This window comes from Vidua macroura, chromosome 18 (assembly GCF_024509145.1).
Source record: "Vidua macroura isolate BioBank_ID:100142 chromosome 18, ASM2450914v1, whole genome shotgun sequence".
Classification (NCBI taxonomy): domain Eukaryota; kingdom Metazoa; phylum Chordata; class Aves; order Passeriformes; family Viduidae; genus Vidua; species Vidua macroura.
In genome coordinates this window covers 10,030,562-10,054,814 of record NC_071588.1, presented here as the reverse complement: position 1 = coordinate 10,054,814, position 24,253 = coordinate 10,030,562, and the positions used below count along the sequence as shown (strand labels likewise).

At 56.0% G+C, this 24,253-nt stretch overlaps 1 protein-coding gene across 2 annotated transcripts in view; it reads right to left on the bottom strand.

Moving 5' to 3' along the window:
* Positions 1–11,397: 11,397 nt before the first annotated feature.
* The window catches only part of RBM19 (RNA binding motif protein 19), a 62,004-nt gene continuing 49,148 nt past the window's right edge, over positions 11,398–24,253 (bottom strand). The window contains exon 25 of one of the 2 annotated variants that reach the window (XM_053993510.1): positions 11,398–11,996. The gene's annotated coding sequence lies outside the window, so the exon portion shown is untranslated. Of the gene's footprint in view, positions 11,997–21,146; positions 21,543–24,253 lie in introns of those variants that run through there. The other variant, XM_053993509.1, reaches the window with a different exon arrangement.

Sequence of the window (24,253 nt, the reverse complement as noted above, 5' to 3'; positions counted from 1 at the left end):
CATCCCATTTTCACCCCTACCTTCTTCACATCCTTCCTCCCTTCAGCCCCTGCTCCCCTTTCCCCCTTTCCCCTGTTTGCTCTTTGTCAGCCTGTTCTCCATCCCTCAGCCTGCCTCTAATTTCTGATTAATATGTTCTTAGCCAAGGAAAGGGGAGAGCGAGAGAGAGAAAGGGAGCGGGAGAGAAAAGAAGGAATCTTCTAAATAAATCATTTAGTCATGTGAGGAGCTAATCTCCAAGTGACGGCCTGTGTTTATCTAGTTTTTAGCAGTGCATGTTAAATAGTGATATGGGACTAATTTTTTTTCCGCTGGAGCTGCTGTGAAGGGATTTTTAACTTCATTTCCCAGAAAGAAAAATGGTGAAAGCAGAGATAAGGCCCCCGAGCAGCTCTTCCCCTGAACCGGCAGCCAGTGCAATTAAACACGATGCCACCGAAAGGGCAGCCGAGCCCACGCTGCCAATTACTGATGCCTTCCCCCGTGCCAGGCTCTGGCGAGCTGGGATCAGCATCCTTGGGACCCCCTGCCCACCCCAGGCTCCCCTGGCATCACCCTTGTGCCCTCTGCCACCTGGCTGGCCTTGGGCTTGGCGCTCGGCACGAGGCTCTGCTCCCCTGGGCTCTGCAGGACACGCAAAAATCACTGCTGGGGCCTGGGGGGATTTGGGTTGGGTTAGAGGCAAGTTTGGTAAAGGAAACCTCTGGTGGTACAACAAGGTGGGCAAATATTTCCACTGGAAAACGTCCAAACCCAAAACATTTGCCTTTTTCTGGGGTTTCATAGATTTTTTCCACGCTGCACCGGAGCCCTTGACAAAGCTGGCCTGAATTTATGAGCTCTTTTGGGATCCTCCCCCTCAAGAGATGAACACACAGAGTATTTTTTCATATATGTATTGTTCCCTAACTATTTTTTTTAACCTTTTCTCATCACTTTCCTGCTTTCCCTCCTGGCTTGCTCAACAATCTCACCTTCCCAGGGTCACAAAATCTTGCTGTGATCCCTTGCAGGCCCCTCATCCTCCGGCTCATTTTCCAGAGAGGGAAAATTTTGTTCCCTTTTGGTCCCATCTCCCTCCTTCCAGCAGGTGGTCCCTGCTCCCAGCCTGGTGCTATCCAACCCTTCCCCTTTCCCTGCCTTCTTTTTGAGGGGAAAAAGTCCCAGAATCACAGAGCCATGGAAGGCTTTGGGTTGGAAGGGACCTTCAAGCCCATCTTGTTCCATCCCCCTTCCACTCTCCCAGCTTGCTCCAAGCCCGTTCCTTGAACACTTCCAGGGATGGGACAACTCCAACTCTGGGGTGACAATTTCTGTCTCTGGTAGGTCAGGAAGGGAGATGGCAGTGGGACACCCAGGTCAGGAGATAAACAGTGAGAAGAGGAAGGTGGAAGCCATCCCCACAGCTCAGCTTCTCTTAGAAGACATCTCCTGCTTCCAACAGCTCCTCCAGGCATTCCCAGGTGCTCCCTGGGCAATTGCAGGGAGCAATTCAAGTATATAGTTGCAATTCAAGTATATAGAATTATTTGGAGCTCTCCTGGCAGCTCCCATGCTAAGGGGCTCTTCCCTGGAGCCCAGAAAACCCCTTGGGAAGCACCCAGCCCTTCTCCCTGGCTGGCTCTGGAGCCCCCTGGGTTGGGTGGATAATGAGTGGGCAGGAGAAGCAGCTAATTCCTGACGAGAGCTTGGAGGGGGAGCTCGCCAGCGATTGCAATTAAGCCCTGAGCATGAAACCCCTGATAATAAGGGGCCGGGCTGAGGGGAGGCAGAGCAGTAATTTAAATGATGGCCAGCTCAAATATGGAATGTCTGAACGCTCTCTCAGAGAGATTTATATGAGCACGGGCCCACCTCACTCATTTATTTCGTTAACGAGCTCCTTATTGGTGTCTCTGCTTGTGGAAGATGGGTGGAAAGAGGGATATGGGATCCATGGTGGGATCATCCCTGGGCGTGCATCCTGCTGAGCCCTGGGAGCTCGGTGTGCCCCACTAAGGCTTGGGCAATGCCTCTCATCCCAAAATGAGCATGCTGAGGAATTTCCACCCTCCTTTGCAGCTCCTTGGTGCAATCAGGGCCAAAACCTGTGAGGTGATGGAGGGTTTGGGGCTGGGGGGGCTCCAGGGGCGCTGGGGGGCCGTGGGCAGCTCCCCTTTGGTGTGGCCTCACCCTGACTGTGGCCAACAGCTTCCCACCCTGGGGGATCAGTGGGGAAAAGTGCTGGAGTTGCCCAAGAAGTAGGAACATGGAAGAGGTTTGTGATGCACCAGGGAAAGGGTGGGAGTGGGAGCACGTGCTGGAAGGAGGGACCGACCAAAAAACATCTGGAAAATGAGCCAGAGGATGAGGAGGTCTCAAGTGATCACAGAGAGATCTCACCCTATCCAGTGAGATGAAACAAGAGGAAAGGGGAAATTCCTTGTGACAGCAAATCCTCCTCATCCTCCTGGGGCAGGGCTGGAAAGCTGACGGGAAGAACGAACCCTCAAAACGCTGGAATGGGAATATTTCACACAGAAAGAAAAGTGCCAGCACCCAAATCCCCCCTGCCCTCAGTGGCTCAGCCAGCCTTGGGGACACAGCAGCGTGGGGACCCCTCCCGTGGCAGCCCCCCGCCACCTCCCGGCTGCTCCCCCTCCGGAGCATCCCTCGGGCTGGGAACAGCTGTCGGAGAGCTGAGATCTAATGGCTGCCTGGAGAGCAGTTAGTGGATAATTAATATTTGCAGCACAGAGCTGTGATTGCTCTACATCTTCCTGCTGACAGAGGCCTGGGGAGGGAGCCTGCTCCGGCCAGGCAGGGAGAGATCCCAAATCCAGGGCTTGGAGGCCTGGAAGCAAGCAGGGAGCTGCACCGGTCCCTTCAACCCAAAATGCTTGGAGATCCTTATCTGAGCATGGGAGAGGGAGCATAAGAAGCCCCTGGATGCAGCGAAAGGGCATTACAAGGTGGGTGTGGAGCCAGTGGGCCTCCATCACTGCATCCCATGGCAGTGCCAAGGAAAACCCGCCCAGGAAAATCCTCTCAGTGAGATTTGTGGGTGTGGGAATGCTCCCACCCATCACTCAAAATGTCATTTTTTGTCTTTGGAGAGAAAACTTAAGTAGAAAGGTGCCTCTGAGCTCCCTTAGAAAAAAAACAGTTCTGTTCCCTGTGCTGGGAATAGGCAGGGTGGGGATGCTCTGTGTGCCCAAAACCTTGGGATGGGCAGTAGGAGCAGCCAGCCCTGCCTGGCACAGGGAAGAGCAATGGGAGATGCAGGACAGAAAAATCAGGAGTGAGGAGAGAGTGGGGGCCAAGTGCTCGACAGGGGCATGAGCAGTCAGGGCATGAAGCCACCCAGGAGATGCTCCAAACACCATTTGGGAAGGCAAAACCCGAATGCTTGGCCTCGGAGAGCTGAGCTCTGCCTGCCTTGGGACAGACCCAGCCAGGCTTGACCTTGGGCTGGGCTCCCAGCTGAGCCTGGAGCGCTCCCGCCTGCCAGGCCTGGCAAATCCCTCCTGGGCTCTGAGGAAAGGGAGGCTCCAGCCCTTGGCATCCACAGCCCCGGGCATCCCCGTCCCGGTCATCTCCCGGGGGAGCAGCATCCTGACCACAGAGCCCTCCCAGCGGGGGAAAGAAAGAAAGCGAGGCAGAAGAAGAAAGAAAAGGCTCCGTGCAGCAGGCAGGGACTCAGTTATCCTTCTTTATTAGCGTTGTTTTCCGAGGTTTTTTTTGGCGAGGAGCAAATCCAGCCGTCCCTGGCTGCGAGCGGGTTTGCTGCAGCTCGTGGCACGCAGTTAATTCCCTGAACTGTTTAATTGAACAGGCTCTGAGCGTGCAGACAGAGCTCTGGCACCTGGCTCTTCCGAGAGCGGCCTCGGGACCCAGCCAAAAAAGGGAAAATGCAAACGCTGTACTTGGGAAAGGCTCAAATCCCGCTCAGGTCCTGCTCCCTCTGCCGGCAGCAGCTCCTGGGGCTGGGAAACACACGGAGGATGGCGAAGTAGGACGTGGATGGAGCCCACAGGGAAGGAGCCCACTGTCCTTGGAGGGTGCTTGATGAGGAGCATCCCCCTAGGCTGGGCCTTCCCATGACTGCTTTGAGGGGCTGAGAGGGAAAACACAACTGGTGCTTCAGCCCCATCCCATCCCATCCCATCCCATCCCATCCCATCCCATCCCATCCCATCCCAAACAAGCCCCCCTTCCCTGGGGATTTCAGGGTTGTGTCTCCTCTTGGGCAGAGCACAAGGAGCTACATCAGGCTTCACCACCTGGGAAGGTGCAGGAGGACGTGGGAAGTCTTTCCAAAACCAGTTCCAGCCCTGAGAAGGGGGAAAGGGAGTGAAACCCCCCACGCTGGGGCACTGTGTGACCCCACAGAGGTGTTGGCCATCGGGATGCAGCAGGACGATGTGATGCTCCAGGAGAAGAAGATCCTTCAGGATCGTGTGATGCTTCAGGACAGCACCCAACCCAGCCGTGACTCCAAACCCATCCCCAGCCTTCCCTTCGGAGGCAGGATGGTGTGCCCCCACATCCATGCCCCCATCCCTGTGCCCAACAAGAGGGAAAGGAGGCTGCTCGTGCCGCGGCCGCCCGGATTAAGCAATCCTATAAATAGCGGGGCGGCTGCGGCGGCACCACCCCAGCCCAGCCTCGGCTCCCGCTTGATCCCCCCGCCTCCGGAATTATCCCTCCAATTTCTGCCGCAAAGCCCGGACTGCCTGGGCTTGCACACGCGGGAATTCACACCTAGAGAACAGAGCCTTATCTCGGCGCTGTGTGCAGGACAAGGCTGGTTTACTCCTCCCTCCATAACCCTCTTAGACTTAATCCCGTCTTTAATGCCGCTTGGAAGGGGGCTTTGAACGGCTGTGCAGCCTAACTGGCTCTGACCTCTCCGGCTGCTCTCTCACGGCCATTTGGAGAACTCCGACTTTCAAAGAGATAACAGAAGCCCGGTAAATCCTCGCTGGGGAGCTAAAGCGATTGTCACACTTAGGGGAAGTTTACTCACAAAGCAAACTTGGAGCAGCTTCCTGGCCCCGGCAGAGGGGGTGTCTGAGGTGGGGGGGAGGGTGGAGGCACCCAGTGGGTTTTGGTCATGCCGGTCCCTGGTTTTTGGCGGGGTGGATTTGGGATGCAGCGGTTGAGGGAGGGTTTCTGGTGGTTTTCATCCACCTGGGAAGCAGGATGGGTGCTCCCAGCTCTCCTGTGATGCTCTTCCCTCATGGGTTCCCCCTGAAATAAAGCAGCTGCGGGCTCTTAAACACCTTGCTGTTGTCCACCCCACAAATCACCCCCTGGTTTGGACTATTCCTACCCACCCCACAGCGCAGGAGCAGCCATCCCAACACTCATCCCACAATAAAGGGAATAAAGGGAATAAGGGCCCTCCCCGTGCAGCCCCGTGAGGTCGCTGGCAGCGCTGGGAATTGACACCTTTCTGTTCCGCTTTAAATTAATCAAACCCACAGTCCCTGTATTAATACTGTGGTGGGAATTAAAATCATGCAACGCATTAAAGATGTAATTTAAAATTAATAACTCATAATTATTTATCATGGCGTATCAGCTGGGCTATGAATTTCTCTTTTCACCCGGCATTCATTTCCTTCCCTTCCCTCCTTCCCACGCCTCTAATAGCTGCCGGACCATTATGGATATCTGCGAGGGATTTTTGGGGAGATGCTGAGCTTAAGATGTAACAATCCCAATTTTTTATTTATTTTTTCCTTCCCCCCTCCCTGGTATTCCTTGGGGTTGATGGGAGAAGCTTTGCTGTGGTGAAGAGGAGGAGCATGCTGAGCCTGAGGCTGCTGCCTCCTAAATGAGGGTCCAGGTTTTGCCACGTGCTGATGACTTTGGAGGAGCCAGCTGTGCTTGGCCATGGCATCCAAGAAAAGCCCAGGAACGGCCTTGGAATGGTGAGCAGTTTCCATCTCCACCCTCCTTTGGACCACCAGGAGCTTCCTGGGGCCCTTCCCCATCGCTTCTCCAGGGGCAAGCATGGCCATGAAGAGCAAGATGGATCCATCCCTCTGGCCATCCTCCACCCTGCTCCTGCTCCCTCAGCAGCCAAGAGGGACAACTCAGCCATTTTCTAGGGAAAACGTGGAAAAAACAGCGGTGAAATCAAGGTGGGAGGAGGAGAGCCAAGCCCAGCATCCCTGCAGGTCCTGCACTCCCCTGCCTCCCTCAGCGAGCTGTGCCTGAATCAAATCCCGAAGAGCGGCTGGAGAAAACTCACAGGAGGGAAAAAAAAAAAAAAAAAAAAAAAAGAGGCAGGAGCAGCTCTGTCTCTTTAAAAATAAATAAATAGATAAAGACTAAAAAAAATGCAATAAGTATATGCAAATGTGTTGAGCCGAACATCGCTGTCTGTGAAACAGATGAGGGAGAAAGTGCTTGAAGCTAGAGAGGAATGAGGCAGCCAGCGCTGACCTCGGGGTTAATAATTTTTACTTCTCCATCTCATTCCGTCCATAAAAAAAAATACGAGGGGGGAAGGAGGGAGGGAGGGAGGAGGCGGCGCGGGAGGGAGGGAAGGGCTGGGAGCCGGATGCTGAGGGGAGCCAGCGGCACCCGGAGCTCGTCCCGCCCCGTGGGAGCCGCGGGGGCTGCGGGAGAGGGGCTGGGGCTGAGCTCGGTCCTGTTTGCAGCTCCCCACAAGGCGCAGAAACATCGAAGATGCAGGCTCCAGCTCTCCTTCGGGTGAGGATGGTAATTGGGAGTAAAACAGCACGGTAAATACCCCAAATATTGTGACTTTCCAAAGCCCTGTGCCTCGCACGGAGCAGCTCTGTGAGGATGCTGGCAGGGTGATGATGGAGGGGAAAAGCTGCTGCTTCACCCAAGTCCCTGCATCTCTGTCTGCTTTTCCTCAGCTCTGTGATGGAAAACCCATCCAAAGCCAAAATTCCAGCAGCAGCAGCAGCATCCTGCATCCCACAGCACTGCTGGACTCCCCCACGCTGCACCAGGAGGTGCCTTCAAACTGGGCACACCAAAGAGGATAAAACTTCAATGTATTTATGTGTGTAAATATCTCTCATCCCCTCTGGTATTCCATCAGGTGCTTTGGCTGTTCTCTATATGAAACCCTAAATTTTTCAGGGATGCCTGGAAAGATGCAGCCCTAGCCCAGTGCCTGGTGTGGTGTTCCCACTTTGCTGACCTGCAGCTGACTCTGAGTATTAACCAGACCAACATTTTGGCTTCCTTTCCAACCCAGGCTGGGTTTTTAGCTACAAAAATCCTAAAATCCCTCCCTGGGTGAGGGAGCTTCTCTGGTGTGCCCGATGATTCCCACATCCCCAGGTGTTTGGAAGCACACACTCGTTTTTCCTGCATTCCCCCTGTTATGTATGACCCTATTCCTCAAACACTGAATTAAAGGAAAAGCTGTATCATACCCCAAATAACCCCAAACCATCCCCTGCTGCAGCAGGTAGGGCTGGGAGACCCAGCACTGGGGCAAATCCTGTGGGCTGCACCCACAGCCCTTCCAACACAGGGCAGTTCCTGTGGGAAGGCTGAGCCCCACAGGGCTCTGGGGTGCCCAGGGTCTCACCGGCTTTTGTGGGTCCTCCCAAACCCCAACCCTTCCAGTGCTCCCCACACCCTGTGTCCCCACTATTCCTCCTGGGAGGAGAGAATGGGATCGAGAGGATCTCCACGTGACTGGGGCAGCCATCACCCTCCTCCATCCCTGCTGGAGCTGCTGCTCCCTGGGGAGGATTGCAGGGAAGAACCCCAGCTCTGCTCAGCCCTGGGCAGGCCCCAGGAGCTGCCTTTTCCCCCGGGAGGGTCTCAGTGGAAGGATGGAGCCCAGCCCCTCCTGAGCTGGGCTGGAGCCTTGGCAGGGGAGCTGCACTTTGGCTCTCCCTCGGCTGTGCCCAGCTCTGCAGCCCCTCCTCACGCTGGCACCCCAGAGCTCCTCTCCTGCCTGCTGAGGGCAGTGCCCTCTCTGCGGCCTGGAAACCTGTGCAGGGATGCCTGCATGCATCCCTGAATCCCTGCTGCATCCCTGCATCCCTGTCTGCATCCCTGCATCCCTGTCTGCATTCCTTCCTGCATTCCTCCATGCATTTCTGCCTGCATCCTTCCCTGCATTCCTGCCTGCATCCCTTCCTGCATCCCTGCTGCATCCCTGCATCCCTGTCTTAATCTCTCCCTGCATCCCTGCATCCTGTCTGCATTTGTGCCTGCATCCCTACATGCATAATTTCCTGCAACCCCTCCTGCATACCTCCATGCATGTCTGCCTGCACCCCTGCCTGCATTCCTTCCTGCACCCCTGCCTGCATCCCTGCCTGCATCCCTGCCTGCATCCCTCTCTGCATTCCTTCCTGCACCCCTTCCTGCATCCCTGCCTGCATCCCTCCCTGCATCCCTTCCTGCATCCCTTCCTGCATCCCTGCTGCATCCCTCCCTGCCTGCCTCTGCCCCCACATCTCTCCCCAAGCCAACCTGAGCATCCCCTCCCCAGGAACGCTTCTCCCCCACCGTTTTGCGCGCTCCCAAAGCTCCCCCTGAGCCAGCCCGACACCCCCGGAGCGCACCCGCAGCCCCGGCCCGTCCTGCCCCGCCGAGCCCGTGACCCCGTGGCCGTCACCGCGGCGCCGCTGCCGAGGCCACGCCGGGGAAGCGCCTCCTCCCCCCCCACGCTCGGGCGCTAAATGGAAGCGGCAGATCGATCCCGAGTGTGCCAAACTGACACGGAGCCTCATTAGGGGTTAGTTTTCATCCTCCTGCTCCCTGGCAGCCTTCACATTATCCCATAAAATTTATTTACTATTTCATGAATACATAAGCAGCAGGCAAACGCCGGCTTTTTATATATTTACACTGTATATATTTCACGGGAGAGTTATGTGTGTCTCTGAGGCAGAGTGGAGGGAGCGAGAGGGGAGCAGGAGCAGAAGGAGAAAGCAGCTGTGAGGGAAGAAGCAGGAAAGCAGAGCCGTGGGGGAGGATGGGGATGGAGCACGCCCAGCCAGGGCGGCCCGAGGCACAAATAGCTCGGGAGAGCCCCAGCTCCAGCCCACCCTGCAGCTGGGAGCGCCAGGGCTGGGCATGGATGAGGAGCTGGGGTGCAGGGTCTGGGCTGGGGGGACACGGGGACTATGAGCTCAGGTTGTGGGGAACCCCCCTGGCACCATCTAGATCCCCCCAAATCCCATTTATCCCAGCAGCAGAGCGGGAGATTTCCCTGTCCCTGCTGTGCAGCGTGCAGCACCACCCCACAGCCATGCCCAAGCCAGCCCCAGGGCACGGTGAGCGGCTCCTGCCTGCCTGGGATGCCATGGCAGGCCAGCAGCTGCCACCTTGGGCATGATCTGCCTGGCACCAGATTCTGCCCTGCAGCCCGAGCTGGGTCAGGCAGCCCCGGCTGGAGGGGCTGGATCTCCTCCAGCGGCTCCCACCTCTCCCAGACACGCTCTGCCTCAGGAATCACTTCATTCTGAGTGTGTTAAAGCCTTGTAGCTGTGGAGTCACTCATGGTTTGTTTGGGGACAGTGGGGAGAAGGAAGGGACAGCAGAAAGGGGACTTTATTCACATTGGGTCCTGGCAATGTTATCTGCTTCCTTCAAATCCAGCAGAGATGTTTCTATTAACCCCATACATTAAAAGAGGTTTGTTTGCAATCTCATTTGTTTTTCCCTCATTCAGCCTGGATTGAGGAGGAAGCTCCCTCACCCTCCTCACAAGATTTGGGATGTTGCAGTTGCTGGTTGCACCAGAGAAAAACAGTTCAGAGAGCGGAAACCAACATTTTTTGGGGTCTGAACTTCTGAGCAATAAACTTGGAGGGGCTGAGCTGCATTAATCACTCAGGCAGCTGGAATATGTGGATATGGAATTATATAATGCTGCAGGGAAAGCTCAGGGTCACAGCAGCCTCTGCCAGCACCCATCCAGCCTGAACCCCCCAACCTTTGTCCCCCAAAACACCCCAGAGCCCAGCCAGGAGCTGCTTTCCGTGGCCACTCAGTGCTCCCAGAACCAGAATCCCGGTGGCTCCCATGGCTCACGGGAGCACAGCACCTCCATCCCAGCAGGATGGGAGGTGGGGGATTTCGAGGAAAGCCAGGAAAACACTGGGAGCACCAAGCAGTAGGTGGGGTCCACACAACCCCTTCCCTTCCCTCAAAACCCCGTTTGATTCCCTGTTCTGAAGGAGAGCTGTCTCTCTGCAGGAGGGGTGGGCACCCGGCCCCAGCACTGCTCCCCCAGCTCCATTTGGTGAAGACATCAAAGGGTCTGCTCCCTCCGGGCACCCCAAAAGCACAGGAGCACCACATTTTAAGAGCTCTGCATTTCCAGACCTCTCTGCATTCCTGGAGTTTGGCTGGCATTCTCTCAGAAGGGGACAGAGGGAAAGGGATAGGTTCAATCCCTGGGGAATGCAGCTAGAGGAGAGAAAAAAAATCTCCATTTCCAGAGTGGATGCAAGGGGAAAGGAAAAAAAGAGAAACCCATGGTGATGGTGTTCATTTTAACTGTTCAGCCACTTGTAGCCTGATGCCATTAGAGGAAATAAACAGGTGAGAGGCACTCGAACGGTGCATGCAAGAGGAGATGGGAACAGAGACAAAACAAGGGCTGGGAGACAGAAGGAAGCACCGTGGCTTCCAAGAGAATTGAGGAGCTGGAGCAACGCTGCCTTCCCGAGCTCCACAAAGTTGGCAGCAATCGCTGTAAAAGTCCCTTTAAAAGGCTGCGTGGGCGCAGCCGCTGCCCAAAGCAAAGGGGACTGTGACACCCCGGTCCCCGTGGGGCTGCCGGCGCCGGGAGGGAGAGCTGCGGGATGGATCCTGCCGCTTCTCCCAAAGCATCCTTGAGCTGCCGGTGTCGCTGCCAGCGCTGTCCCCGGCCCGTGATGGACGAGGGGAGCTGCCACAGCCGGCACCGTCCCCGCTCGATAGCTCCGGGAGCGCGGCCATTTATACCCCGTGATGGATGCGGCGATCAAGGGCAGCGGCCGCGGCTCCTGGCACCCCCTCCGTGCGCCGGCAAAGGGTGTAAATTTGGCAGAACAGCTTCACTAAGCTCTGGTTGTTTATTTTCCGCGGCACTGCTGCATCCCTAGCTCGGTCCCGTGCACCGGGAAAAGCGGGTGGGGGATGCTAAGGGACATTCCTCACCTGGAGGAGGGCTGGGAAGCACGGCCCAAAGCATGGCTATCCAAGCACTGCTTGCCTCCAGCGGGGTTTTTTTGGATGTCTCCTGTCACTCCGAGCAGGCAGAACCCCCACCCCGTGCCACGTCTCCAGGTCCCCACCCCCCCAGCAGCAGGAGCAGGGATTCCCTGCAGACCCCGCGGAACGGATCCGGGCCTTGGTGCCACCTCCTCATGGCACTGCCAGGTGTGGGACCCCCGGAACCTCCCCAAATCCCCCTCCTCTCACGCACAGCTGCCTCAGCAGGACCCGACACGGATCCATCCCGCGATTTCCCTCGGAGAAATGAAGGGATTTCTGCTCTCGAGCTGCGAGACAATTGCAGAAATGGGTTTGCTTTGCCCACTTTCTTGTCCCTTCCCACCGAGCATCACCGTCCTCCCCAGCCCGCCGCACCCCCACGCCAACCACCAGGACACCGGGATCGGCTGTGAGGCTCTTGCGGCACCAAGCAGCCCGAGCCCGGGCTCCCAGACTGAATATTCATGAGCCAAAGGGCTGGAGCAAAAGGCGAGCGCAGCTGGGCAGCAAACAGGGCTGGGACGCGGAGATATTCCAAGAAAAAAAGGGGAAAAGAGGAGGAATTGCAGCGCCGAGGGGGTCAGAGGGTGGGTGAACCGAGAGGCACCAAGCGGCTGGAGCTGCCGCTGGCGAGGGGTGGCGGAGGAGGAGCGGCCCCATCTGCTCCCGGTGTCCCGCTGTCCCTCCTCCCGGCGCTCCTGACAGGCTGCAGAGCTATCGATGCCATTTGCCTCTGCCCCGGAGGCGTTTTGGTGATGGAAGATGCCTGCATTAGCACGAGGGGAAGCAGCAAATGTCTAGAGATAAAGAAAAAGAAAAATATATAAAAAAGATAAAAATCAGGCGAGTTCAGGAGGTGGATCCTACAGGGGTTGGGGTGTGCAAAGGGTTAAGCACAGGTTTGTTTCGGGAAATGGACACCTGGAAGGGAGACAGCAGGAGCACGAGAGCTTCAGCAGTGAGAGGAGCTGCTCCCCTGAGTGTCCCGGCCGTGCTGGGGTGTGTGACCCTCCCTCACTCCTGCCATCAGCCGGAGCCGGCTGCGAGGAGCCAGACAAAGGGGAAGATGGCTCTTCCTCCTCTGCAGATGTCACAGGTCACCGGGAGGCCACAGGCTTTAGGTGCTGCCAGTCACCCGCCCCAGCAGCAGCTCCGGGCTCGGTGCTTTGCTCAAAGCCTTCCCAGGAGCGGAGCTGGGACCTCTCAGCTCTGCCAGGGACGTTTGCAGATTTGGGACTCAGAAATCATGGAATGGTTTGGGTTGGAAGGGACTTTCAAGCTCATCCCATTCCAGCCCTGCCATGGGCAGGGACACCTTGCACTGTCCCAGGCTGCTCCAAGCCCTGTCCAACCTGGCCTTGGGCACTGCCAGGGATCCAGGGGCAGCCACAGCTGCTCTGGGCACCCTGTGCCAGCGCCTCATCACCCTCCCAGGGAACAATTCCTTCCCAATATACAACCTAACCCTGTCCTCTGTCAATTGCAGTCCATTCCCCATCACTCCAGGCCTTTATTACCAGTTCCCCTCCAGGTTTCTCCAGTGCAAGCCAGTGTAACACCACCAACCCTCAACCAACCCTGACCCTTCCCAAGGATCAGCTTTTCCCAAGGCCACCACACCCAGAAGCTCCCCTCTCCATTGCCAGGAGGTTTTTTGTGATAAAAACAAAAGCACTGACCTTCCCAGCTCCCTGTACAGGTATGTTCCCAGTGGGAAAACCCCCTCCACACCCAGGCAGGTGCTGCAGACCTCAGCTGAGGTGCAAACACAGCTTTCCCCCACATTTCCAGGCAGGGAAAAGGGAGCAGCTGGTGCCAGGGAGGTGACAAGGGCTGCCTCTCCCTGTCCTTGTCCCCAGCCCAGGCGCCTTTCCCACAGAAGGATGCACCAGTCCTGAGTGGGTATTTCAAACATCAAACTGAAAAGCTGAAAGGAAATAAAGAGATGTTCACAGGAGTGCTGAAGTGGCTGCTGTGCCACTCCTGCTGGAACATTAATATTTGCCAAAAATAATTTGTCTTTAATCAGACACAGCCATATATTTAGTTTTATGTCCGCTCTGGATCAGTCTTTATTACCTTGGGCCACTTCAGCTCCTTCATGGCCTGCCAGGGATCAGCATCCAGGAGGGCAGGAGCTGGTGGCACCCAGGGAAGTGTCCCCAGGGCCTGTGTGTGCAGGGTGAGCCCCAAAAGCAAAGAGAACGACCACAACAAGAAGCATTTTTGCATTTCTGGGGAGTGGCAGACAGCTTGGAGGTGGATCAGGGGGCATTTAATTCACTTCTGATCTGGAACAAGCCCCGTTATTTTTGCTCCTGGCCCCACCCAGCAGTAACACGTTCTGTGATGCCCAGGACAGCTTCCCGGGGGATGACAAGCCCGTTCCTGCCGGGGTTTGCATTTCCAGCTCGTGCCAATTAACGAGGTGTCACCCCGAGCCCGCCTGCAAAGCGCTCGCAGCCCCTCTCCCCAAACAGGGGCTGCCCAAATCCCAAAGGATGGGCTGGAGGAGGAGAATCCAGCCCCCAAAACCCCAGTGCCAACCCTCTGGCTCCAGTGCCAGGCTTCTCCCAGAAGAGGTTCCAGAGCTGGGCAGAGCACCCTTAATTCAAATGGGAGGAGCAGCCCTGCTGTGGCCCTGGGAGCAGGCAGGGACCTGCCCAGGGAGTCCCCTGCTCCAAACCCCATTTCCAGAGGCAGAGCTCTGAAAGGAGAGCTCCAGCTGAGCCCTGTGGTCCTGTCTGAGCCCCTGGGCTGTGCTGCCTCTGCAGCCCCACACAAGACCAGAAGCAGTGATTTTGGGCTGGCAGAACTCGCTGGGGTGGTCTGGGGAGCAGCCCCAACACTGCCCTGCCCAGATGAGAGCTGAGCTGCTCCCTGAAGGAAGAGCTCACCACCACTCCAAATACAACATCTGTCAATAAATCCCAGTGCAACACCCCAGACCCGGCTGGAGGTACCACAGATGTTCATCAGTGATTTTATAGTCGTGGAGATCCCACCAAAACCACCCAGAGGCATCCAGGAGCCTCTTCCAGCCCCCAAACCCAGCCCTGTGCATCCCTCACCCCAAAACACATCCAGAACGTGCATCACTCAAGGCTTCTCTCCCACCCAGTTCATCCCACAGACACTCAGAGTCCATCTGAAGTAAAAGACCATCAGAAGTGGGGAACTCTACAGCAAAGCTCAGAGCTAGAAAGACAAGGCCAGGTTGGATGGGCTTGGAGTAACCTGCTCTGGTGGAAGGTGTCCTTCCACCACAGGGGTTGGGATGGGATGAGCTTCAAGGACCTTCCCAACACAAACCATTTAATGATTTTAAGATCCAGGCTCCCCCTTGGTTTAACTCTTCCCCCAAACCCACAGTTGAATGTGCAGGGTGGGCACAACCACGAACCAAAACTCAGAATATTCATGACCAAGGCAGTCAGGAGAGGTTTGTTGAATACATTCACATAATTAATACATATGAGAACATTGCAATTCCCCTCTTTGCTGGTCCACAAACAGAAAGAAGCTAAATTCATTAGATTAATATTTGTTGAGACTTATTAGTTTAGCTCTAATTTCATGATCAGATGGCATTTTTGGGGAGTTGAAAAGCAAGCTCTAAAGATTCATTGGCTCTAAATTATGGCATTAAAGAGCAAGGAGCTTTAAAAATTTCTAGGAAAAGAAATTTCCTGTTGCTGGTTTGCCCCTAACACCGTTCTCCCACCAGCTGGGGAGTCAGGCACTTCTGTTCCTCACTCAGGCCCAGGCCAGGGCCCAGGCTGGTTGATATTAAAGCAAATTTCAAAGCTGCCCAAAACGGGGTGGCCTCCTGGCTCTGATGGTGCTGAAACAGAGATTTTTGGAGTTAAGTTAACAAAATGAATTAAGCATTTATAATGTCGCTTGTAGAGTTATGTATTGAATTTTAACCTTTTACTTAAGAAACCTCTGCCTGGTACAAAGGACATAGGAAAATGCAAATTTCTGAAGCCTCTTGCATAAAGAACAATACCAGAGGAGGCAAAGAACCCAGATAAAGAAGCTCCTCTGTCTCCAAGCCTATCAAGACTGACTTGGTACTCAGATAACACCAAAGGACCAAAAGCACACGCGCAGAGAGGAAAAGTTCAAAAGTTCAGCCATGAAGAAGACCACAATCTTCAGCCTCAGGACCACCGAGAGACCCCCGTGCGACCACCACAGCAAACCACGCATGCCCAGAAGGGCGTGGACTTATTTAGCATGAGAGGCGAGGACAGGCGGGGCCAGGGGTTGAATATGCATGAAAAAGTTGTGCAATGTATTGCGTATGGAACCTCTTTAAAGAATAAAAGTGTGGGTCAGACCGAGGCTCGGGGCACAAGTTTTGGAGAGCTATCTCACTTGTGCCGGGCGCTGACATACACACCCACTTCATAACTACCCCAGGGTGTGGGGTCTGTTTATTTATTCCACGTATTGCTTCAGTGCCACCCCCATGAGACCTCAGAAGAAAGCCCAGATGCCTTTAAATCGTCTCCTCGCTGAGCTGGGTGGTGACACCTGGGCTGACTGGGGTGGTGTCCTCACCAGCACCGGGGTGAGCCCAACCCCTCTGTGCTGCAGCCAAGCAGAGCCCTTGCCCCGAGGCGAGGCTGCCCTGCACTCGTTCCCGGGAGCCCTCACCCCATAAAGCCATGGCAGGAACATAAACCACGGCTGCCGACCCCACTCCAGCTCTGCTGCTCCATGCGTGAAGTCCTGCAAGCCCCCGGAGCCAGGGGAATAAATTTCATCCCAAGGAAGGCTTTGTGCAGCAAAAAAGGGCTTCATTGTGTGCACCAGGGAGCTGGAAAGAGCGAGGAATGCTCAAGGGATGGTTGTCCAGCAATATTCCTGCCCCCGAGCAGCTCTGGATGCTGGAGGATTTCCCAGGCCGTGCTCTGGAGGTGGTGGGAAAACCTGGACACGTCCCCGAGGCAGCCTGGGGAAGGGCACTCCCCTTGGAGGTGACATTCCTGCACCTGAAGGAAACTTTCAGGGAGGCAGAATTAATTCTGAAGTGTCATTATCTCAATTAGAGCACGGAAAAAAAGCCAAGGCTCTCAGCTGGCAGAAGCCACGGCAGAGTTCTGGTGGCTTTGCCCCAGCTGGGGAGAAAGCAAAGCTCAGGTGACCCTGCCGAGATGCCAGGTAGATTCCAGGTCCATTCCCAGGGCTCAGAGGCGCTCAGGGCTCCGTCCTGCTCCCGTGCCGTGTTTGCTGTGGCCAGGAGCTCCTCTTGTCCCGGCTGGAGGGGTCAGCAGCCCGGCAGGGGCGGGCTCCATCCCCGGGGCACCCCTGGGCCCGCTCCCCGCGCCGGCAGCTGCCGGGTGGGTGACCCCCGCGGGTCCCCGCGCTGACAAAAGGCCTATCTTCTCTCCGCCTAAATGATTTAAATTCTAATCAAACATCATTTATAGCACATCTCGGAGCCGTCTCCCGGGAGCTGGTCCCACGTGAGCCGTTGCCAGGGCAACCGGGGGGTCTCATTTCAGAAATGTCAGATTGCATTATTGTCTTCACACTTCTCTGATAACCCGGTGTCTCTCCCTCTCCTGCCAGCGCCCCCCCTCCCCGGCAGCCAACCCCCACTCTCCTCCCTGCCCCGCTCCCCGGAGGAAATCACCGGCTCCGTTTCACTCCCTGCCCTGCCAGCGCCACCCTCCCGAGGCAGGGTCCCGGTGGGCTCCGCCGCCAGCTCGGTGTCCCGTTATTTAGGATGGAAGGGAAAAGGAAGGCTGGCTTTGTGTGGATCGTGCTGGGATGGAGGTGATGCTCCCGTCACCCCTCTGCATCCCCTGCCACGCAGGGGGAGCAGCTGCACGGGGCTACTTGCTGGGCTCCCAAAAAACTGATGGGAGAAGGGTGGACAGAGCTCGGAGGAAGATTTTGGTCTGTCTGGATGACAGACCTGCAGCTTTCACAGGGCATGTCCCAGCACATCCAGAGCAGGGTGTCCTGCAGGGCCCAGCCCTGAGGGGACACTGCAGGACTCCTGCCAGGGCTCCCCCTCTGCCCCACGGCAGGGTGAGCACCGGGGCCAGGCCAGCGAGGGACTGACCCCATGGGCACCCTCTGGAGCACGGCTGCTTCTCTGCTCCCTGGTTTTCCCTTCCCCCTTTCTAGGGAGGAAGGGAAAAGCCATGGGGAGGGGTGGAACCACCGGGTCTTGAGGGTCCCTTCCAACCCAAACATAAACTCCAGCTTCTCCTTGTTCCCACATCTTCTCTTCCCACATCACCGGCTCCCTGTGGCCAGCTGAGCTGCTCTGGCCCCCTCCGTGACTCCAAGGACACCCCCACAGTTCCTTGTTCCTAGGTCCAGCCTGGAGCAGTGACACCACAGATGAACATTCAGTGAGCCCAGCCCTGAGATGTCCAAACCCAGCAGAACCCATGGATCTCACACGCTGCTGGGAATAATATCCTGGGGAAAAACAGTCCTGGCAAGGGTTTGGCCAGGAACCAGTGCCCACAGGGAAAAACTGAGGTGTTTTGATTATTCTGCCACAGCTTAGGGGAGCTGGGTGCATAAACTGTGCCTGGTGTTGTGCTTCAGGTGGTTTCCTACAGGAGCTGTCCCTGCTCATGTCCCACACCATCCCAACAGCCCCAGTTCCCCTGTTTTTAACGCTGTGTCCTGCTGGAAGGTGACAGGGCAGTGGTGGTGTCACCCCCACAGTCCCCAGGCACCATCACGAGCCCACACGTGCTGTCCCATGTCCATCCCTCCATCCATCCATCTGCCTGATAAACCCCTAATGAACCTCCCAACTCTGCCTCTTCCCAAAGAATAAACCAGCCCTGGCCCAGGCGGTTAATATTTAACTGAATAAGGGCCATAAATATGGAAAATGGGACTTTTAATTAAATAAGCAGCTTTTAAAAGGGCCCTTGGGCCGAAGAGGCTTTTGTTTAAATATGATTGATTTGACACGTCCTTTCCCTCCCGCTTTCTCCCGCTCTCTCCCTCTCCTGCTTGGTGCAGGGATGGGAAGCAGGCTGCAGCACGGTCCTGCTGCAGGACCCTGTGCCTGCCTGTGCCCCAAAACCTTCCCACAGCCTCGGGCAGGCAGCTCGGGGAGCGTGGGAGCGCTTGGGTGGGCACCCAAGCAAGGACAGCTCACTGCAGCTGCTTTTAACGGGAGCAGGAGGTTTGCCCTGGCTGCTGAGCCACCCCAGCCCACCCCAGCTGCTGAAACCAGGGATGCTGGGGACACCTTGCACCCCCCGGGGCAGCACTGTCCCCATCTCATAACCCTGTGATCTTCCCCTGCGGTGGGTCCCTTACAGAGGTGATGGAAGGGAAACTGAGGCAGGCAGCAGATGGGCAGCACAGCCAGGGGAAGGGACTTTTCCTGGTGCTTTTGCAGTTGGATTCACCCCCCAGAATTTCCTCACACATGGACTCTGGGAGCAAACACAGAGTAAAACCAGGTCTTAATGACTTTGCTGTTGCTGACATTTGGGCATTGCCTGCTGGAGCAAGCGGCACTAATTACTTCTTCCTCAGCCAGGCATGATGGGAGCGGGGCGTTCAGGGAGTGCCGGGGGCACCGGGACCTTTCCAGCCTTGGGGAGACCCTGGGGGGGTGTTGGGGTGCCAGGCCAGCAGTGTCACCCCCTGAGCAGCAGTGCCCTGGGCTGATGGACCCACCGTGCTCCCAGGAGCAGCGCCAGGCCTGGCTCTGCAGGGAACAGGAGTGGGGTGAAGTCACGGGAGCCTGAGGGGCAGGAATCCTTGGGAAAAGATGGGAAAAGGACCAGAGCTGCACCCACACGGGCAGGGGAGGAGGCAGTGCCCATCCCTGGCTCCCGTGGGGCACAGAGAAGCTGGGAAAGGGCACAAAGGACGTCCCCAGAACTGAATGGCCCGGACTGAGGGACAGGGACAGGCCCAGAGAAGAGGCAGCCCAGGGAGGGTCGCTCTCAGCTGGTTCCTCCTCGGTTTTCCACCCGTGGTTTTCCCAGTCCATCCCCCACGGATGGCACAGACCCCGGGCTGCCATGGTGGGTTTCAGCTGAGAACACACAGTTAATTATCTCCAAAACAACTCGGGGCAAGCAAAATGTTCCCTGGGCCCAGACCTGTTCCTTCCCTGGGATTTCATGAGTGAAGATGTGAAAATGGGGGAAAAACATGGGAAAATGTGGAAAGGAGCAGGTAAGGATTCACATCACTTCTGGGTATCCCTGGGTGTGGAAATGCCCAGCAGAGGTGCCCAGAGCCAGACTGTGCTGCTGAGGGGGCTTGTCCCACAGCAATGTCAGCGGTATCCCCTCAGGCTGGGTGGATCCAGGGCTTGAGGCACTCCCTGGGTCTGAGCACCCTCGGTGGTGACACAGCTCAGGGATGTGTCCCCAAACTCTGCCCAGTGCTGGGGTGCCCAGAGGTCTGGGAGCAGGCAGGTGTCCCTCAGTGGTGGCACAGGGACAGCTGCTGGCACTGCCAGATACTTCCAGGCACCCTGGGGTGACTCCAGGTCCTAATCCTTCAAACCCATCACTAAACTTTTTGTGTTTCCCCTTTAAAGCAGCCGAGGCACTGCCTGGGTGAGTTGGTGATGAGCTGCCCCCCTTCCCAGGGCTCCTCTCCTCCAAACCCCCCTCTGGCACCCCCTGATCTGAGTGCCCATTCCAAGGCACTGCAGTGTCCTCATTTCTCTGCCTCTGAAATCTGGGCACATCTCAGCCCTGGTGTGCAGCTTCAGAGCAGCAAAACATCCCTGAATCCTGGTGTTTCCTTCATCCCACCTTCTCCCAGCCCTTCCCTCCGGGTGTCAGTGCTGCTGGGAGGACAAGGGATGGTTTTTGGAAGGGGCAGCTCAGGAGGTGGAGCCAGGGGACAAACCTGGGCAGGGGTTTCTCAGTTCTGCTCATCTCCTGCTGGTGCCACCTGAGGGTTTTAAGGTTTTCAATGCCTGAAGAGATGATTTGAAAAGCAAATTGTAAACCTATCCCAGGTGGAGATGGGAGAAACCCTTGGCCCGTGGGTTGGGAAGGGCTGTCCTGGATGTCCCTGAGCTGCTGAGTGGTCCCCAGTGTGACACGGGGAGCCTGGCCCTCAGCATCACTCCGAGTCCCCCTGACCTCCAGGGATGCTGTGACTGCAGCATTTTTGGATGCTGAGGGCTCCTAAAATCTCCCCCCACCAAACCCTGAGCCAGCCCATCTGATGTGCTCAGCCCTGATGGAATCAGTGGCATTTTCATGGATTCAGGCTCAAATTAACCTCAGTGAGAAAACCAATCTGGCCAGAGGCACCACCCAGGGGGTCTGATGCCACCAGCAGATCCCGACTCGGGGCTGCTCCTGGGGGCTCGAGGCAAAAGGCAGAGCTCCTCCTGGCACTGCAGAGATAGAGATTTATTTTTTTTTTAAGGGGAAAAAAAAAAAAACGGGGGGAGGGGGTAAAAAAAGGCCCCGTGTTTGCAGCCAACACGTGTAATCTGTTGCAGCCCTTGTCAGACAAAACAGTTTTGCCGTAAGACAGCGATTCCCAGAGGGGAAAGGGGCGAAGTGAAAATACTTTATCAGCTGCCTACATATGTAAAGCAGTACCCTGGTTGAAAAGCAAAGCCTCTTTCCCTTTGAAAGCTGGGAAGGGAGAGACGGGAGGCGACTGCCTGGGAGCGGGGACAGAAATGACACAGGCACAAAGCCCAGCACAGCAAAGCCCAGGCCTCCCTCCTAAACTGCTCTTATCTCCCTATCGGCCCCAAAAACTACCTGGCTGTGGAGAAGAAACAAAGCCAAACAAAACCCAGATGTGGCTCAGTTTGGGAAACGAAAACTATGGTTTTTAATGTACAGGAATTATTGCTCTTATTTCCCTATCGGCCCCAAAAATGCTCCTATCTCCCTATCGGCTCAAAAAACTACCTGGCTGTGGAGAAGAAACAAAGCCAACCAAAACTGAGACGTGGCTCAGTTTGGGAAACTAAAAATATGGTTTTTAATGTACAGAATGTGGTTTTTAATGTACAGGAATTATTTAATTCAGATATTAAGAGCAGGTTCTGTCAGAGTCCCCAGGTCAGCAGGGAAATGTCCATTGCTCCAGGTTCCTCTTCCCTCAGGTTGGGCTGAGATGAAGGGAATCACTCCCTGCCTGGACTTAAGAAGTGATGCTCAGGAGCAGCCAGCAGATAAGGGTTTTCCTTCCTCTCTGAGTTTAAAATCTGCTTCAAAGGCTGGGAATTCCAGGACCTGGACACACGGCATAAATCAGCCCTTGGGTTCACAGCACGAGTGGACTCTACTGGCAACAAGTGGGCTGGCTCCTCATGGAGGCTTCTCCTGCTCCATCCATCAGCCAGAGACCTGAGAAGGTGGGGAAAAAAATTAATTCCAGGTAGCAGCCCCCTCAGCAGGACAGCGAGGGGACACAGGCTGGGCTCGGGGGACACCGAGCTGGGATGGAGAGCCCAGGAGGAGCTGAGATCCTGGGACACTTCCATGGATAGGGATGCACAGAGGCAGGGGGGAGATAAGGAATGGGATGGGGGGGAGGAAGGGGAGCAAAGAAAGGAGGGAAGCAGGAGAAGGGCAGGCAGGGAAGCGGGGCGGGGGGAGAGGGAAGGAGCCTGCGCGTGCCCATCTGGGCCATGCATCACATTGAAATTGTCCCGCATTAAAAATTCACCAGCCAGTGAATTTTCAAGGGATTTGTAGTAATTAGATGACAAAATGCTGGCAAATCTCAGGCTTGCCAAAGATGTTACTCAGGGGTCAAAGACTCGACACTTTTGGCTGGGTAATTTGTAAGTGTCAATCACACTCAGGCATCAGAGGGAAAGGAGAGATCCAAGGGCTGAATCCTAACGAAGTCCAAGGCTCCTGCCTGCTGAGGCCCCCTCCTGCTGCCACCCAGGCCTGAGACCCCCAGCTGAAACCACACGGGGCTGATTTGGTTTCTTGTTTTTTAAATTACAAGAAGAAACTTCCCAGGTTTTTCAGCAGGGAGAGTTCCTGCTCTGCTCTGCAGCTGCCTGGGCTGATGTGCTGTCCTGTTTATCTTGCTGGGGGGCAGAATGGGCTGTGACCCCCCCGGGGCTGATGCCTCTGCAGAGCCCTGCACAAGTTCTTCTGCCACGTGGCTGGAATTGCTCCTGAGACAGTCCACCCTGCTGCTTCCTGGGGTTGACACACTGGGCTGAGTCGGGCTGAAAATGGAATTAAAGCATCTCCTGCCTTGTTCCTGCCTCCCCACTGGGTGTCACAGAGACTTTGGGGCCACCAAAGCAACGCCATGGGTTGTGTCTGCCTGTGCTGGCTCTGTTGGAAAACCCAGGTTCATTCAGATCCACAGGATTCTCCCAGCCCTGGGCTGGAGGGGGGGCCCACCTCAGGCTGAGCCCATGGCAGCAGCTCATCCCACACACCCACCCAGAGCCCGGGGGAGAAAAGAAATTTGAGTTTTCTACATCATCAGCTTAAAACCAAACCACAAAATGCAAAAATTAATGCTTTGCCCAAAAGACCAGGGGAGATCCCTGTCGCAGCCAGGTGTGAAGCTGCAGTGTGGGCTCAGCCTTGCTGAGGCTGAGGTTAAGCCTGGGCTTTGCTGCCGGCTTTTGGGGGCAGAGGATGGCTCTGCGAGGGTGGCTGCCTAGCCCCAGATCTCTCCTGGAGGGATTTTTGCCTTTTGTGGTCTGGTTTCTAAGCTGATGAAGTAGAAAAGCCCTGGATTTCTCAGCCAGCACCAGCACCAGGGGGATGGCTGCTAACAGGGGCTGCACTTACCCCCAAAATATTTGGGGTCACCAAATGTGGGAGAGGCAGGAGCAGGAGCCTGCCTTACTCTCCATCTCTCATGGCTCCTAAAGCTGTTACCCCTGCTAAACCCCACCTCCAGTCTTGGGCTGTGAGGGGTGACTGAAGCTGTCAGGGAGGGATGGGGAGGTCCTGGCCATCAGCTCTGAGGTGCTGAGGCATCACACAGCACCCATCACACCCCAAGGAGAAGCACTGCACATCCCAAACCCCCTTCCACTGAAAGAAGCCAAGTCCCAGAGGAAAGGAAGCTAAAGGAGGGTTGTTTGCTCCATCCCTCCCAGTGTGCTGGATTGGGGGAGTGTTCTTAATCCAAGGAGGGGAGAGATGGGAAAGGGCAGGAGGGAAATGGCCTCTGGACAGAGCTGCTGTGGTTTAGGTGAATGCAGAGCCATTCCTGGCTGCAGGCCAGCAGCACTGGGAGAGCTGGAAAAGGAGGCAAGCAGCAGTGATGCTCTCCAGCTACTGTGCTGCCCCAGACAAGGGAGCTGAGGGGATTGGGAATGTGGCTGGAGGTTCCTCCTCAATTTCCAAAGTCATTCAGCAGCTGCAAAACACCTTGCAGGGGCAGCCTTCCTCCAGCTCCTCATCAGCTGCACTTCCAGCTCCTACTCCACATATTTAAACAGCCCAAATCATGGGCTGAGGGCTGCAGGGGGTCTGGGCTGAGGGGTTTTTCCATGGTTTTATCTTCACTTGATCTAACAGTGCTGTCAGATGCTGCTGGAAGGATATTTGCTGGGAAGCAGCAGGGAAGGACTCTGCCTGTCACTGCTCTGTCCAGTGCTGGGCACTTGGGAGCCATTCCCTGCTCACAGGGGGTGTCCATGGGATGTTTCCTGCCTGTCAGAGCTTGCTGCTGGCAGAAAACCACCCCCAGCCCCACCCCACTGCAGCTGAACACAGCTCCTACCACTGCCCTGCTTGCTCTTGCAGGAGAAAACGAACCAGAAAACGCCACATTTTAGTTGAGGGAACACAAAGAAAACCTTTCCCCCCCCAGATCACCTCTCCTGACACACACCACAGCCCTTACTGCCCTCCCACTCTGTCCCAGCAGCTTTGCTAAACCCTGAGCTGGGGATGATGTCACATGTGGGGACCTGGTGACGCTGGCTCTGTACCCCCTGGTCCACACTCATCCCCAGCAGCCCACCGTGGTCCTGGGGCTGGAACAGAGAGACAAATCTAATTACATGGCACTAATTATGGCCTGTGGAACGCAGGGACTGTGCTCCTGCAGCTCCCAGGGGAGGTGA